This window comes from Cottoperca gobio, chromosome 13 (genome assembly GCF_900634415.1).
Source record: "Cottoperca gobio chromosome 13, fCotGob3.1, whole genome shotgun sequence".
NCBI lineage: Eukaryota > Metazoa > Chordata > Actinopteri > Perciformes > Bovichtidae > Cottoperca > Cottoperca gobio.
The window spans coordinates 6,079,380-6,094,553 of NC_041367.1; the positions used below are offsets into that span (position 1 = coordinate 6,079,380).

General features: G+C 38.6%; 3 long non-coding RNA genes across 3 annotated transcripts; all 3 read left to right on the forward strand.

Annotated features, from left to right (window-relative positions):
* The first annotated feature begins 1,359 nt into the window (after positions 1–1,359).
* Positions 1,360–2,040, forward strand: LOC115017863 (uncharacterized). Its single transcript, XR_003833283.1, has 4 exons — positions 1,360–1,418; positions 1,516–1,572; positions 1,768–1,884; positions 2,011–2,040. It is a non-coding gene; the product is annotated as an uncharacterized LOC115017863 (long non-coding RNA).
* A 9,925-nt stretch (positions 2,041–11,965) lies between these two features.
* Positions 11,966–12,774, forward strand: LOC115018049 (uncharacterized). The gene is made up of 3 exons (XR_003833314.1): positions 11,966–12,071; positions 12,378–12,457; positions 12,710–12,774. It is a non-coding gene; the product is annotated as an uncharacterized LOC115018049 (long non-coding RNA).
* Positions 12,775–12,786: 12 nt separating this feature from the next.
* LOC115018048 (uncharacterized) lies at positions 12,787–13,840 on the forward strand. The gene is made up of 2 exons (XR_003833313.1): positions 12,787–12,981; positions 13,590–13,840. It is a non-coding gene; the product is annotated as an uncharacterized LOC115018048 (long non-coding RNA).
* The last annotated feature ends 1,334 nt before the right edge of the window (positions 13,841–15,174 follow it).

Consider the following 15,174-nt stretch of genomic DNA (forward strand, 5'->3'; position numbering starts at 1 on the left):
AATTGAACATGTAAGATGTTTTGCTTGTCAATATGAATGTTTCTATTTGTTTTGATCCATAGGACTCCTCCAGCTCCTCCTCTTCTTTGTCTGATAGCTCTTCCTCAGACAGCGAAGATGACAAGAAGAAAAAAAAGAAGAAGAAGACGAAGAAGAAGAAGGATAAGGTTTGTGCCTTCATCTCAGTGTATCACTTTATTTGTGCTTGGCTTCTTTAATGTTACGATGTCATTAACGTCTTTCTCTCGTTACAGGATTCCTCCTCTTCTTCTTCTGATAGTGAAGATGACGAGAAGAAGAAGAAGAAAAAGAAGAAGAAGACCAAGAAGAAGAAGGATAAGGTTTGTGCCTACAACACTACTGTATATTACATTGTTGTACTTGTGCTGTTTAATGTTATTAAATCATCCTCGGCTCTCTCTCTCTCTCTTTACAGGATTCCTGCTCCTCCTCTTCTTCTTCTGATAGTGAAGATGACGAGAAGAAGAAGAAGAAAAAGAAGAAGAAGACCAAGAAGAAGAAGGATAAGGTTTGTGCCTACAACACTTCTGTATATTACATTGTTGTACTTGTGCTGTTTAATGTTATTAAATCATCCTCGGCTCTCTCGCTCTCTCTTTACAGGATTCCTGCTCCTCCTCTTCTTCTTCTGATAGTGAAGATGACGAGAAGAAGAAGAAGAAGACGAAGAAGAAGAAGGATAAGGTTTGTGCCTTCATCTCAGTGTATCACTTTTTTTGTACTTGTGCTGTTTAATGTTCATATGTCAATAACGTCTCTCTCTCTCTTTACAGGATTCCTGCTCCTCCTCCTCTTCTTCTGATAGTGAAGATGACGAGAAGAAGAAGAAAAAGAAGAAGAAGACCAAGAAGAAGAAGGATAAGGTTTGTGCCTTCATCTCAGTGTGTCCCTTTTTTTTGTACTTGTGCTGTTTAATGTTCATATGTCAATAACGTCTCTCTCTCTCTTTACAGGATTCCTGCTCCTCCTCATCCTCTTCTTCTGATAGTGAAGATGACGAGAAGAAGAAGAAGAAAAAGAAGAAGAAGACCAAGAAGAAGAAGGATAAGGTTTGTGCCTACAACACTTCTGTATATTACATTGTTGTACTTGTGCTGTTTAATGTTATTAAATCATCCTTCCTCTCTCTCTCTCTCTCTTTACAGGATTCCTGCTCCTCTTCCTCTTCTTCTGATAGTGAAGATGACGAGAAGAAGAAGAAAAAGAAGAAGAAGAAGAAGAAGAAGAAGAAGAAGAAGGTAAAACAAACTTTTACTGGTTATTGTTTTAAGGAATTAATGTCACGCTGCTGATGCTCATGAACAGTCTGAATGAACAAAGATGCTCTTCTGCTTTTCTAGAAGTGCTGCTGTTGTGACGATGGCTCCTCTTCGTCCTCTGATAGTGATGCTGACAAGGTGAGATGACACGCACACATAATGTTCACTACTCAATCAACTATATCTGCCCTGACGTTTACCATTCATCATAAGTGTATGTCTTGTTTTTATTTAGAAGAAGAAGAAAAAAAAAGATAAGAAGAAGAAGAAGAAGAAGAAGAAGAAGAAGAAGGTGAGAATGACTCCACCTTTGTTTTTTCCATTCCAGGTTATTATATAAGTAACAAAGTTTAGTCATTGACGACTCTTTCTATGTGACATTACCTGAAGAAAACAAACTATTGATGATCTTTGGTCAATGGAAATGTAATTACTACTGTATGAATGAAATGCAATGTGTATTATCATCATTTCTTTTTCTCTCCAGGATTCTTCTTCTGACTGCTCGAGCGATTCTTCTAGTGATGATGATAAGAAAAAGAAGAAGAAGAAGAAGAAGAAGAAGAAGGATAAGAAGAAGAAGAGCAAGAAAGACAAGAAAAAGGTAAAGCTATGTGAAAAGGTAAAGCTTTGTAAGTGCTATTTCCTATGTATATTAAGATGTCTCTTCCAAAATAAATTCAAAAACTAGCAATATAGTAATACAGTTACCATATGTACATCCATCAAGGACTCCGATTCTTCTAGCAGTGATGATGACAAGAAGAAAAAGAAGAAGAAAGACAAGAAGAAGAAAAAGAAGAAGGACAAAAAGAAGGTAATCCAATGTTTGATGAGGGAAATCGCGTTTATGGTAAATGTATTGTTCTACAAAACATAGATGATGGAGTGTTTCATGCTTTACATTCGAGCAGGACTCCAGTTCATCGAGTTCATCTGATAGTTTCTGTGGCAGTGACAAGGAAAATAAAAAGGACGAGAAGGACGAGAAGGACGAGAAGGACAAGAAGGACGAGAAGAAGAAGGTCAATTAGAAAACCATCTGCATGACCCGCTCACTCACAATTCACCTTCTTCTGTACAGGCCTGATTTTCCATTTGCAGTATCCTTCATGTGGTGGTGTTGATTTCATTGCAGGAATGCCCTGAGCAATGCGACAAGCCAAAAACGGAAGTTTCCGGCTCAGGTGGTGGCGGCTTTTCAGCTCCCAGTGGCAGCTACTCTAAGTCTGCAGTTGCTCCTGGCGGTGGTCCTGCCAGGTGATCCTGCCGGTGGTCCTGCCGGTGGTCCTGCCGGTGGTCCTGCCGGTGCTCCTGCCGGTGCTCCTGCCGGTGCTCCTGCCGGTGCTCCTGCCGTCTCTTACGCGTCACTCCCCTCCAAACCCTTTGTGAAGCTGGATCCGAGTCTTTCAACTGTCTCCAAGCCCCCTTTCTCTAGCACCACCCTGAGTATGGGAGATAGGGCCCCCATTCGCAGACCTCCCAGCCCCATGGAGTCTTTGATGGGGAGCCCGAGGAGGTATGGAGAGCGTTCCACCTCCCACCTCACCTCCAGTGACCTATTGAAAGGCCCCAAGCCTTACTAATAATGAGATGTCATGGATAGAAATGTGATTTTACTGATACTGGAGGATGTTGAATGTGATGATGATATGATTAGAGGTTAGTGTGTAAAGATGCATTGTGACATGATGAACATTGTCAAGTCGAGGAAGATAATTACACCATGAGAAATCATTTTGTTATAAAAACTTTTACTTAATAGTTCATAATTTGTCAATTTAATTGTTAAAAAAATGCACATTTGTGGCAGAAATGTCAATTCATAATCACATGAAATAATTAGAAATCCTTGCTTTGTGGAATAAAATAATATGATTTCATTTGTTTTGTTTACTTCTTGTGCTGCCTTCAGGTACTCTCATGGTCTTCAGGTACAGCGCAAGAACTAACTACTTACTATCATGTTTCTCCGGCTGTTTGGAGGCTTTGGATGTAGACATCAGTGGCAGGCCGTGCATTTCACACTTAGGCCTTCAGTGATGTCCTACACAGTCCTACCTGAATTATTCCACCTCTTAATACCATCATTATGACGCCATGGCTCTAGAAACTATACATTTACACAGAAACGCAGTATAACCAGGCGTTGCATCACCTTAACAGAGTTATATTAATATTTTCGAAACATTTAGTTGTAAATAGCAGGCATTCCCAGCAGTACAATGTGCAGTGCCTCTCGGAGGCTGTGAGCCGGGGGTACCGCTCGTAGTTAGTGATCTGCCTCTCAATAGTGCGTATCCAATCAAAAGACGTGGACGTGCTGACGTTATCGTACGCCTGCTAGCTGGCCCCGGTGTCGCCAACTCGAAATCTGATTGGTTAACGCCACAGTTTTGTCTCCGTTCACTTTAAGCTACAGGCGCCCGCACTGTTGATTCTGAAGGCCTCAGGGCAGATCTCTTGGACCCTGGCAACACATCATGGCTGAAATATGATTTGATAAAAGCTCTAACATAAAGGCCAGACCTCCACATCTCAATCTGAGGCTGGAAGCAGCGCAACCAAGAGGAAAGCTATGAAATGAAGAGAATAGACTATGGGGAATAATTTAATACATATTTGTGGAAGAAATATCTAAAAATGAAATGTATATTCTGATGATGTTTAGGCCAGCAGAGAAGGCCTTGCTGGCCCACCACTGGTAGACATGTATTCTGTGCTGGTGAATGAAGAGGGGAAATGAGAATAAAGCCTTTAACAGATGTTTCACTAAACTAGTTAGTAACGTTTTAGGTTACAGTGTGCAAATGACAGTGTAAGCGTTTTGTAATGATATGACATACACGCTGTTCTAGGTTCTCTAAAATCAGTTTTAGGTTCTACATTGGATCATAAAACTGGTACACTTTATGGGACACCAATCTCTTAAAATCCAAAATTGTAGAACTTTCGTCTGAACTAAAAATAGATCAAATGTACAGAATAACATCACAGGTAACTACCGTAGGTAACTCTGCTATTTTATCAAGTAGCCCCTGCTGTAAATGTGTAGCATACTTTACAACCCAGAGGGAGCAGGTGGTTGAGGGGGGCGTGTTTAGGTCACGTGGTTTAGCTGCAGTCAATCCAGTTTTCCTGCATAAGAGTAAAGCAGCAGGTGAATGCTTCATGTTTGGGAAAGCACACGAACAAGATGTCTTTCGATCTGGCGGCAGGTAAACTTACATTTATGTTGATTGTATTTAGGAGGCTTTAGGAGAATGTAATGTGTGTCTCAGTTGACAACAACAGTATTTTTATGTCTTAATCGGCTAACTGGAGTTGAAGAGCAACAGGTATTTTTAGGGCATGTTTTCCACCTGACAGCCTATTTAATTATGCAATGTACATTATACTTTAGGAAAATAAATCTAAATGTGCCTCCTAAAGAAAGGCAGTCCCAGGAAGATGTAGCCTATTTGATTTAAGTAGCTGTAGGTCGACTCCTGCTGTGTAAAGAGGTTGCTTTAGGCACAACATTATGTTTACCATCTGTCTCTTTTGCATGTGTGCAGCTTTAGGTGAGGGTGAAAAGGTGAAGAAGGATAATGCTCAGAAAGATGAGTTTAATTTGCCCTGGAAGAAGGACAAGGATAAGGTGAGAGTTGTCTGTGTACATTCTAACAAAGATGCACCAAGATGTTCCATGTATAATATACTCAGTATACTAATTTGGCAATTACTTGTGATTTTAACAGTTTTTTGACAGCAAGGCCAAATAAGTTGCTTCTCTGGTAAATCTGATTTATGTGCCCTTTAGCTAGCAGCTCGTTGGCACACACTTCTTACTTACTCTACATTGATTAATTATGATTACTGGAATATAGCACAATCCTTAACAACACAAAGATTTATTCAAAGTCAACTTTTGCCATTTTTAGGGAGACTGCACTGAGAAGTCTGACAAAAAGCACAAGCCTGACAAAAAGCACAAGCCTGACAAAAAGCACAAGTCTGACAAAAAGCATAAGGACAAACACGACAAACACCACAAGAAGAAGGACAAGAAGAACAAGGAAAGGAAGGATGGAGAGAGCTCAAGCTCCTCGTCTTCATCCTCCAGCAGTGATGAGGTATGCTGCACTTATTTCTTTTAGAGATCTCAGTTTCCCCTTTGCACTTCCATAGTTTGTAGTTCTGAAGAATGATAAAATGCAGTCCAGCAGTAAACAAAGCTGGCACACCTCATTTCAAAGGTCAGTTTGTGTAGAACAAGACAAGTTGAACATGTCTTACCAACAGCTCTAATCAGATGTGATGCACCACTCCCTGCTTTGTGCGTGCAGTTTTCATTTATAGCTCACACTGGTGACAACCTTCCAGATCTGTTGATTCATTTTAAGCTTATAAACCTGCGGACAAACAACTTTTACTTTCTCGTCATCTTTGGGCTAAATCTCTTTCACTTGTTGCAGCTTTATTCAGGAAAACAGAACAACATGTTGGTCACATTAGTATGAATAATATTTGTTCTTGCATAAGAGGAAAGAACCAAGCCCAGGGTGGGAGAGAAGGCAATCAGGTCAGATAGCTGATTTATAACAGAGGCGTGGTTGTCTAATCACCACCATGAAAGTGAACAAGCTGCTGTCATACCTTCTGTCCTGCATCCTTTCTGGCTAACACCCTAGAATACAGTTTAGTGTAATTATGTGTAATAACAATGAACCAGTACATCTAAGGGAAATGAAAGGGGCTGGAGCAGTTGTGCAATTGCACAAATAAAGGCTGCAAATCAATCACTCCAGTCTCATGGAGCCCGTAATATTAGAATAATTACCTGGTAGTTAAACGTACTTATAGTATACATTCTTATTCAGTTCCTACATTCTTACCCCCTTATTCCCTACCTTCACATGATGTCCCCTGGTACCTACAAGTATGTGTCGGTGGCACTATACTGGTACACCGTAAGTACACATTATGACACTGTAAAGGAGTTTCAGCCCTTTCTACGCTAACAGCATTGTCCTTTTTGTCATTTCAGGAATGATGCTTCGTGGGACCGACCGGACGGCTCTGTCAGTCTTTTATGATCTTGACTAAATGAATGTGTTTGTTTAAGTGTGTAGCAGTACCAACCTGTCTGTCTGTCCTTTCATTGATGTCACAGAAACATGCCTGTATTGTGTAACTTCATCTGCTGATTAAAAGTAAATGTTTTAACAAGAAAATGTTTAGTTTTTCTTCTGTCATGTAAAGTGTATTTCCTTCATCACAGGATGGCAGTGTTGTCTATTTTAAGATCATTTAAAAGTTAAAGTATATTCAAACAGTTTTAATTTCATGATTTATATTTTGAGGATTTAGGTTTATAGACTAAAGAATGAATAAATGAATTGTGTGTCAAGACAATGTGTAACCAAACATGAAAACAATGGCAACATATGCTATAAAGTCCATTAGTGCATTTCTGACACAAACAGAACCTCATCCATAGTCGTGTCCCAGTAATCATCCGTACATCAATACATTGATCGGCTGATTATTTCATGCACTATATGGTGCACAGCCCGTATGAGCTTACCAGACAGCAACCACCAGCAGGCCACATGACCAGTCATACGATTACAGTTCCACATATTCTAGTCATAAGATAGTTTCACAGTAAGACAATAAGAAGATGTTAGAACAATCAATTTCCAAAACAAAAAGGTTACATTAAGATGGATGCACTCTACCAATGCCTGTTAATGACACTGTAATCCACAATACAGCCACATTCTAAGAGTAATGTCATTTCCTTCTTCAGAATATAGTAAATGTTTTATAGATTTTGATGCTTTTTGGAGCCAGAAACAACTCGTTGTATAGTAACAGCACGCTACCGTAAGATTTGATGGCATTGTGTAGTGTTTTCATTTAACCAGAAGTAATGGAAGAACAGAAACCACATGCAACCATGTGGGCAGATCATCATTGTTCAGCTTCCTTTCTGGAATTAAATGAAAAGGTGAAAAATATCATGTTGAGAAAATATACTTATATTTGGATATCTGGTTACCAAATTTCTTAAGCACATTCTTGTCAGTGTTCTTTTCTTCGGTAGAGGAGGAGATCTTTTTTTATATAGTACAGTATAGTAGTATACAATTTAAAGTATCCCGGGGTGTTTGTTTCAGCCTTGTTTCAGTCAGTAAATATGAACTTGCTAAGTTAAAGTTATTTGTGTACTTATATCTATTTATCAACCTCTGTTTTAGATGTAAGGTAAATGCTGCAGCACGTTTTCTAAAAGTGTTTTCTATGATCCTTTTATACACTCATTTGTTATAAAGGGTACCATTGCCCATGCTTATTAAGGGTTTGATTCAGAAATGATAAAAGGTTTGAATGTTGTGCTGCATGAAACCAGTCTGTGACACCAGAGAGCTCCTTCAACAGCAAACAATGGTAATCATAAAGTATGACATGACATACAAGCTGTTCTACATTCTTTAACATGCGTTTTCATTTTTCAATACATAAAGTACACACAGTTCCCCATTATAATCTATTTGTAAAACATAATTATAGTGACACCCTTCTCCACCGGCTTGGCATTATATCTCTAGCAACCAATAATAATAGCATACACAGTACATAAACATTAGTAACACAAAGTACCATCCATCGTCTACCGCTTATCCGGGGTCGGGTCGCGGGGGCAGCAGCTCCAGTAAGGAACCCCACACATCCCTTCTCCGGGCCACATCCTCCAGCTCCGACTGGGGGATCCTGAGGCGTTCCCAGGCCAGTGAGGAGATATAATCTCTCCACCGAGTCCTGGGTCTTCCCCGGGGTCTCCTCCCAGCTGGACGTGCCTGGAACACCTCCCTAGGGAGGCGCCCAGGTGGCATCCTTACTAGATGCCCGAACCACCTCAACTGGCTCCTTTCAACGCAATTTACGTATTTAAAAATGTCAAGATTGTAACTTTCCAAAGAATATATTTTGTAAGTATATCAACGTTTTAAAATAACTGACACCACGAACACTGTTGGAAAGTGTAATAGGACTGACTGAAGTACTGCACTAAAATAATCTAACTAGAATGACATATTTATTTATTAGCAACCAAGAACTTCTCGGCTTCAATAACTAACTAATAGCTGTTTGCAAGTTATGCAGAGGTGATAATAACTCAATGTCATAGTAATAGTCATAGTATTTACCACGTTGTAATGTGCATATAATCTTCTTATCTTAACTCTGATAGCTCCGTCTGCACATGAAAGTATCTGCGCTGCTGTAAATGTGTTTGTATCAGGTGACAGTGACGCAGAGAGGAGGTGGTTGGGGGCGTGGTGAGGTTAATAAGGTTACCTGTGTGTGAGTCTTTCTGGTCACTTGTTTGGGAAACCGCACAAACAGGAGTCACAATGGATTGCCCAGGTATGCCTAACATTTCCGTTGATTGTATTTAAGATGAATACTTTTTAAAAGTTATTGTTATTGTCATCTTCAACAACAGATTCACAGAATAATTCAGATTTACTCTAAGCTGATACTCCACCACCTTTTCATCCTCACAGGTTCGCAGAAGAAGGATAAGGTAGGATCTTTGTATGTGTAGTTTGTAAGAGTGGTAGGAATCTACTTGTAATTAAAGCTGTTTTTGACAGCAGGGTCAAAAAGTGACTTCTCTAGTAAATTTGCTTCATCTATTCCCCTTTCGCTGCCAGCTCTTCGGCACAATACACTGCAGCCAACACGATTACTTACTCTGATTCATTCTGATTACTGGAATCAAACAATCCTTAAGACGAGACCGACAAAATCAGCGACTTATTCACAGTAAACTTTTGCCTTTCTTTTAGGGAGGATGCAAGGACAAGTCTGGAGGTAAGCACAAGTCAAAGGGCAAAGACCACAAAGGTGGCAAGAACAAGGACAAGAAGAGAAAGGAAAAGAAGGACGGGAAGAAATCAGATGACTCATCTTCATCTTCGTCTTCCAGCAGTGATGAGGTAGGCCCACCACGATCGACTCTGCGTTGTGTTGTGTGGAACCAGTAAATAACGATGGAGCACTTCTGCCTTTTCAACCAGCATTTATTGTCTCTGATCGTTGGTTTTCTCCTTAATTTGTCCATAAATTACCGTTGAAACAGAAGAATATAAAAAAAAGCATATTTAACAAAATAAGACTCCTCAAAATAAATATACAAAAAGGAGTATTATTACAACAAAATATGAACAAATGGATGTTTGTGAAATATAAAACATGTTATCATTTATACATCGGTAACGATATAAAATAGCGTTACTCTAGTGAACTAGGCCTGGCTGTGTTACATGTTTACTACCCGTCAGTGCTTAGTGCCAAGTTTATAGCTCTCAACACCTTTTAATAGCAAAATGCAGCTCAGTAACAGGACATGACATCAAAACCGGTCTTACCAGCAGTGAAAGTTGTAATCAGATGTGAGACACCACAAGCGTGTGCTGTTTCCATGTACAGCTCACACCTTTGTTAAAACCTTTCTGATCTGCAGATTAATTTTAAGCTTTAAGCTTAAACTATCTCATCACCTTTGGGGCGAAATTCCTTTCACTAAGCTTTATTCAGGAAACAGATCATGTTGGTCACACTTGATGACTCTTGTATGAACAACAGGTTTTGCATGTAAATGACTAAAGGAAAAAAGAAGAAACAAAGCCCAGGGAGGGAAAGAAGATAGGGGAGTCACACAAAAGTTATTGTTGTTTAATCACCTCAATGAAAGTAAACACACTGTTGTCATACCTCCATAACATTCCTGCTCCTAAAAGGAAAGTTGTGTTGGTGCTCGCTATGACTCAGACTGCTGCCACAAAGATTCATACATTAAAGATACAGAAGGAGCTGTGGCTGTTAAAATGTTATTTAATAAATCATGTATCCTTTCTGCCGTAACAGCATTGTCCTTTGTGTCATTTCAGGAGTGATGCTTCCTGGGAGAGCGGACGGCTCCGTCAGTCTCTGATGATCTTGTCTAAGTAGACGTGCGGGGTTGAGTGTGCAGCAGGAGCAACTTTTCTTCATGTCCTTTCATTGGCATCACAGAAACATGCTGGTCTTGTGTAAACAAATCTGCTGATTCCTAGAAGTAAATGCAAAAATAAAGTTCATTTTCCTCACCACAAGATGGCAGTGTTTTAATTTGAAATTTTAAGGTCAATCGAAGTTTAGATTAAAGAAGATTAAAGCAATTTTATTTTCAAGATGTGTTTTAAGAGTACAAAAAAAAGACAATGTTGTCGTTTGTCTTTGTAATTGATTTTATTATTATTTTTAAATGACTAAACAGAAATACATAATTATCCTTATAAAAAAAAAATATATATAATAAAATATTATAATATATAATTATATTATATTAATATAATAATAATAGATACATGAATTGGGTTTAATGTATAAGGTTTAAATGGATAAGTATTCAAATGGTCTGTGATTTCTGCAGTGTTTCATTTGACCTGAGTCGACACTATCATGTGTCCATGGACCAAAAGTAGTAGTATTTAGATCTGACATACTTTACGTTTTACAGAAGTATAAAGCAGTGTAAAGTATAACTTCTAATAGTAGAATTTGACTTACATATTATAGTACATCCTTGTAATAAAGTGAATAAATGTATGCACATATTCCACTGGCTAAAACTGTTCAAAAACAAAACATACACCTGGAGAAAGAAACGATCAAACACACGTAAAGCTCTTACGTGTAGTGTGCCTGTAATCATGTTGTAGATCATATTTTCTCTCACACTGTGCTTTATTCTATGCATTAGGTTCGTTTTTTCCTTTGCTGTGTGTGCCACTAAAGACACAAACAGTTTCTCATTCTGCTATGCAACCATTCATCTGTAAAAACATCTGTTTTTCTAAAACAAACAGAGTCTTTGATTCATAAATGATGAGGTGACAGCAGAGAGCTCCTTACTGTAACAACAAACAGCGGTAACCATGTGACATGACATTAAAGCTGTTCTACTTTCTCGAACAGCTGACATTAAAATGCTATTCAGGTTAATGCAGGTGACACAAATTCAATGTTATATAATGAAACATACATAATGGCTACAGTTTACCTTTGATACTCATATTTTGCTGTTAAAACCCACTTTTAATTGAAACTTTAAATGCAAGATTATTTTACTTGCAATGGGCTATTTTCACACTGTGCTGTTGATACTTTTACTCAAGTAAAGCATCTAAATACTTCTTTCACCACTGACTACAGCTTAGTTTATTAATATTAACATTACCCTGTTTTCTCCTAGCAAAACAAACAAACACAAAACAACATTTATTAATGTAATTTATTTCAAAGTGCTTCTAACACAAAGCTGTTACCTCCTGTAGTAAGTTGGCTATAGCCTAGTCTAGTAAATTACTGTTTGCAGGCATAATCGACACATTACCAACTCATTAAAAGTAATAAAACACAATATAATCTATTTAGCAACACATATATCACAGTATGAACTATCGCTTTTATATCTTTAATTATTCACGAACCGCAAAGTTATGTCCTGTTTACCACTGAGCATGTTTGTAATGTATATAATTATTCACTCTGAAAACTACGACGGCACTTGAAAGCATCATCCCTGCGGTAAATGGTCAGGTACCAATTATTACACAAAGTTGGGGGCGTGGTTATGTCAGGTCCCGTGGTGGGGGTGGGGTTAATCAGGTTTCCTATGTGTGGGTGGTCACACATCACTAGTTTGGGAAAGCGCACCAGAAGGAGTCGCAATGGCATTCAATCAGTCTTCAGGTAGGCTCAAATTTACCTTGACTGCATTTAGGGGGAACATTTTAATGGTTAATGTTTGTCTCGGTTGCTTTCAACAACATTTGTCAAGTCAAACAGTCATTCAAGGGCAGGTTTAGCACCTGACAGCTTAATTAATCATCCGGTATATGCTTTAGAAACGAAATGTGTACAGAAAGACAGTCCCAACAAAGTGTAAACAGGTGGATTCTGTCACTCAGATTTCTTTTGTGACCATTTTTATATCACATTTATTTTAACCTGGAACTTCAACCCTGTTTACCATCAGTCTCCTGTGTATGTGTGCAGATGTAGGTGGGTGTGGAGAGATGGTGACGAAGGAGGACGCTCAGTTAAATGAATTTAGTTGGCCCTGGAACAAGGACAAGGTAGGAGCTTTTGTATGTACGCATTTTATCGAAGATGCTCATGTAGTTCAAGTATGACATCTTGCTATTTGTGATTGTAGCTGTTTTTTCACAGCAATGCCAAAAAGTTGCTTCTCTTGAAAATCTTCATCTTCATCTGAGCCCTTTCACTCTACATTAAATACTTCTGATTACTGGAATCAAACACAATATTTAGGACTAAACCAACACAATCAATGGTTTATTCAAAGTCAAATGTTGCCTTTTTTTTAGGGAGACGGCAAGGACAAGTCTGACAAAAAGGACAAGTCTGACAAAAAGGACAAGTCTGACAAAAAGGCACGAGTCTGACAAAAAGGACAAGTCTGACAAAGCACGAGTCTGACAAAAAGCACGAGTCAAAGGACAAAGACGGCAAGAAGGACAAGAATAAAACAAAGGGACATAAGGAGCATAAAGAGCATAAGGAGCACAAGGAAGGTGAAGGATCAGGCAACTCATCTTCATCTTCATCATCCTCATCTTCATCCTCCAGCAGTGATGAGGTAGGGTTCCCATGTCACACTTCTGTAGTTCTCAAGACTCTTTTAATAGCAACGTGCACAGAATGCAGATCAACAGGTAACATAGCTGTCACACCTTCAGTCATCATTTCAAAGGTTGAAAAGTGAATACTTTGCTTGTTGCTGGTACGTGAAACATCCACAACAGGTCTTACCATCAGCGCCAGTAGTATCTCAGATGTGACACAGCACACCCTCCTCTCTTTATTTCTCTGTGCGTGTGTGTGTGTGTGTTTAGCTCAGGTCATGTTGGTCACACTTGATGCCACTTGTATGAACAACAGGTTTTGCATGTAAATGACTAAAGGAAAAAAGAAGAAACAAAGCCCAGGGAGGGAAAGAAGATAGGGGAGTCACACACAAGTTATTGTTGTTTAATCACCTCAATGAAAGTAAACACACTGTTGTCATGCCTCCATAACATTCCTGCTCCTAAAAGGAAAGTTGTGTTGGTGCTCGCTATGACTCAGACTGCTGCCACACAGATTCATACATTAAAGATACAGAAGGAAGCTGTGGCTCTTAAAATGTTATTTAATAAATCATGTATCCTTTCTGCCGTAACAGCATTGTCCTTTGTGTCATTTCAGGAGTGATGCTTCCTGGGAGAGCGGACGGCTCCGTCAGTCTCTGATGATCTTGTCTAAGTAGACGTGCGGGGTTGAGTGTGCAGCAGGAGCAACTTTTCTTCATGTCCTTTCATTGGCATCACAGAAACATGCTGGTCTTGTGTAAACAAATCTGCTGATTCCTAGAAGTAAATGTTTTGACAACAGAAAACCTGCAGGAGTTTTTCCCCCCCCCCATTCTTCTGTCAAGTAAAGTGTTTTCTTCACCACAAGATGGCAGTGTTGTGTATTTGTAAAGGTCATTCACAGTTTGAAGTCTTCAGAAGATTAAAGCACTTTTATATTCAAGATATTGTTAAGAATACACAACATATAGAAAATGTTGTTGTTTGTCACTGCAATTAATTTGGATCAATTTAGTTAAAATGACAAAACAAATAGATTATCTTTAGAAAAAAAAAATATTAATGTAGTCATTTAATATGGGTCAAAAATGTTAAATAGCTAGTACTGATGCTGATTAATGTCGTAGGTGTTGCTGCATTTATATTCTATGAACAATGTATACAAATGCATCACATTTGAGATAATGTTTTGTGGGTAACCTCTTAATCAGCAAAGTAACTAACTGTATAACAGATTTAGTGGAGTAAAAAGTCCAATATTTTGCTTTTGAAGTGTAATAGAAACAGAAGGCAAATACTTGAACAAGTGCTTCAAAATTGTACTGAAGTTCAGTCTTTGAGTATATTCATAGTTATGTTTCACAACTGCAGTGGACGCACTGAGTTGGTTCAGGTTGAACTGTTCAACAATAAAAGAGAAAGTGAAGCCTCTCAACAATAGGTCTAACAACTCAAAAAATAGACGACACAGCACTAAACCGAGGATCAACCGTTTACCTTCAATATTGAAATTGTTGTGCCGGAGGATTGAGGATCTCCTTCAGGTCTTTTGAATCTTTTATGGGGTTGCAGAAAAACATAAAAAGGAATCCATAATAAATCAAGCGTGCATCTTTCTATCCATCATGTTCAAACCTTTATTTTATTTTAGGGAATATTGAAGGGAGAAAGCAGTGGCTGATTTAAAACGATATCTTTCATGTTTGGGTTTTCATTTGTGCCAAAAGTGTGCATCTATTTCCATAATGGCATATGTTTTTCATCCTTTTTCCATATTTCCTCACTGTTGTACATTGTCATGACTTTGTACATTTAGTTCCGTTTGATTTTGCTGTTTGAGAATGCAAATCAGATGATTTGCATTTTCCATAGGTTCTGGTAAATGGAAACCTCACACCTCAGTCAACATCAAAGAGCATGTACGGAACAAACAGAAACTCTAAAGACAAAAACTAATATAGCAATGTGCAAAGTCAATTAATATTTAACCAAAAATGAAAAACATGTGCTATTAAATCCTATAAAAGGGTGCAGATCAATAATATTTCTCAAAAAACAGAGTCTTTGATTTGATTCTGTGCTCATAGACAGAATATAGTTGTGCTGCATTAAGCCAATCTGCCCTCAGGTATACTGTAACCCCAAACACTGTGTGCCGCTTCCAACCTTTAAGATCTGACCCGATGCACTGGATGTTCTTT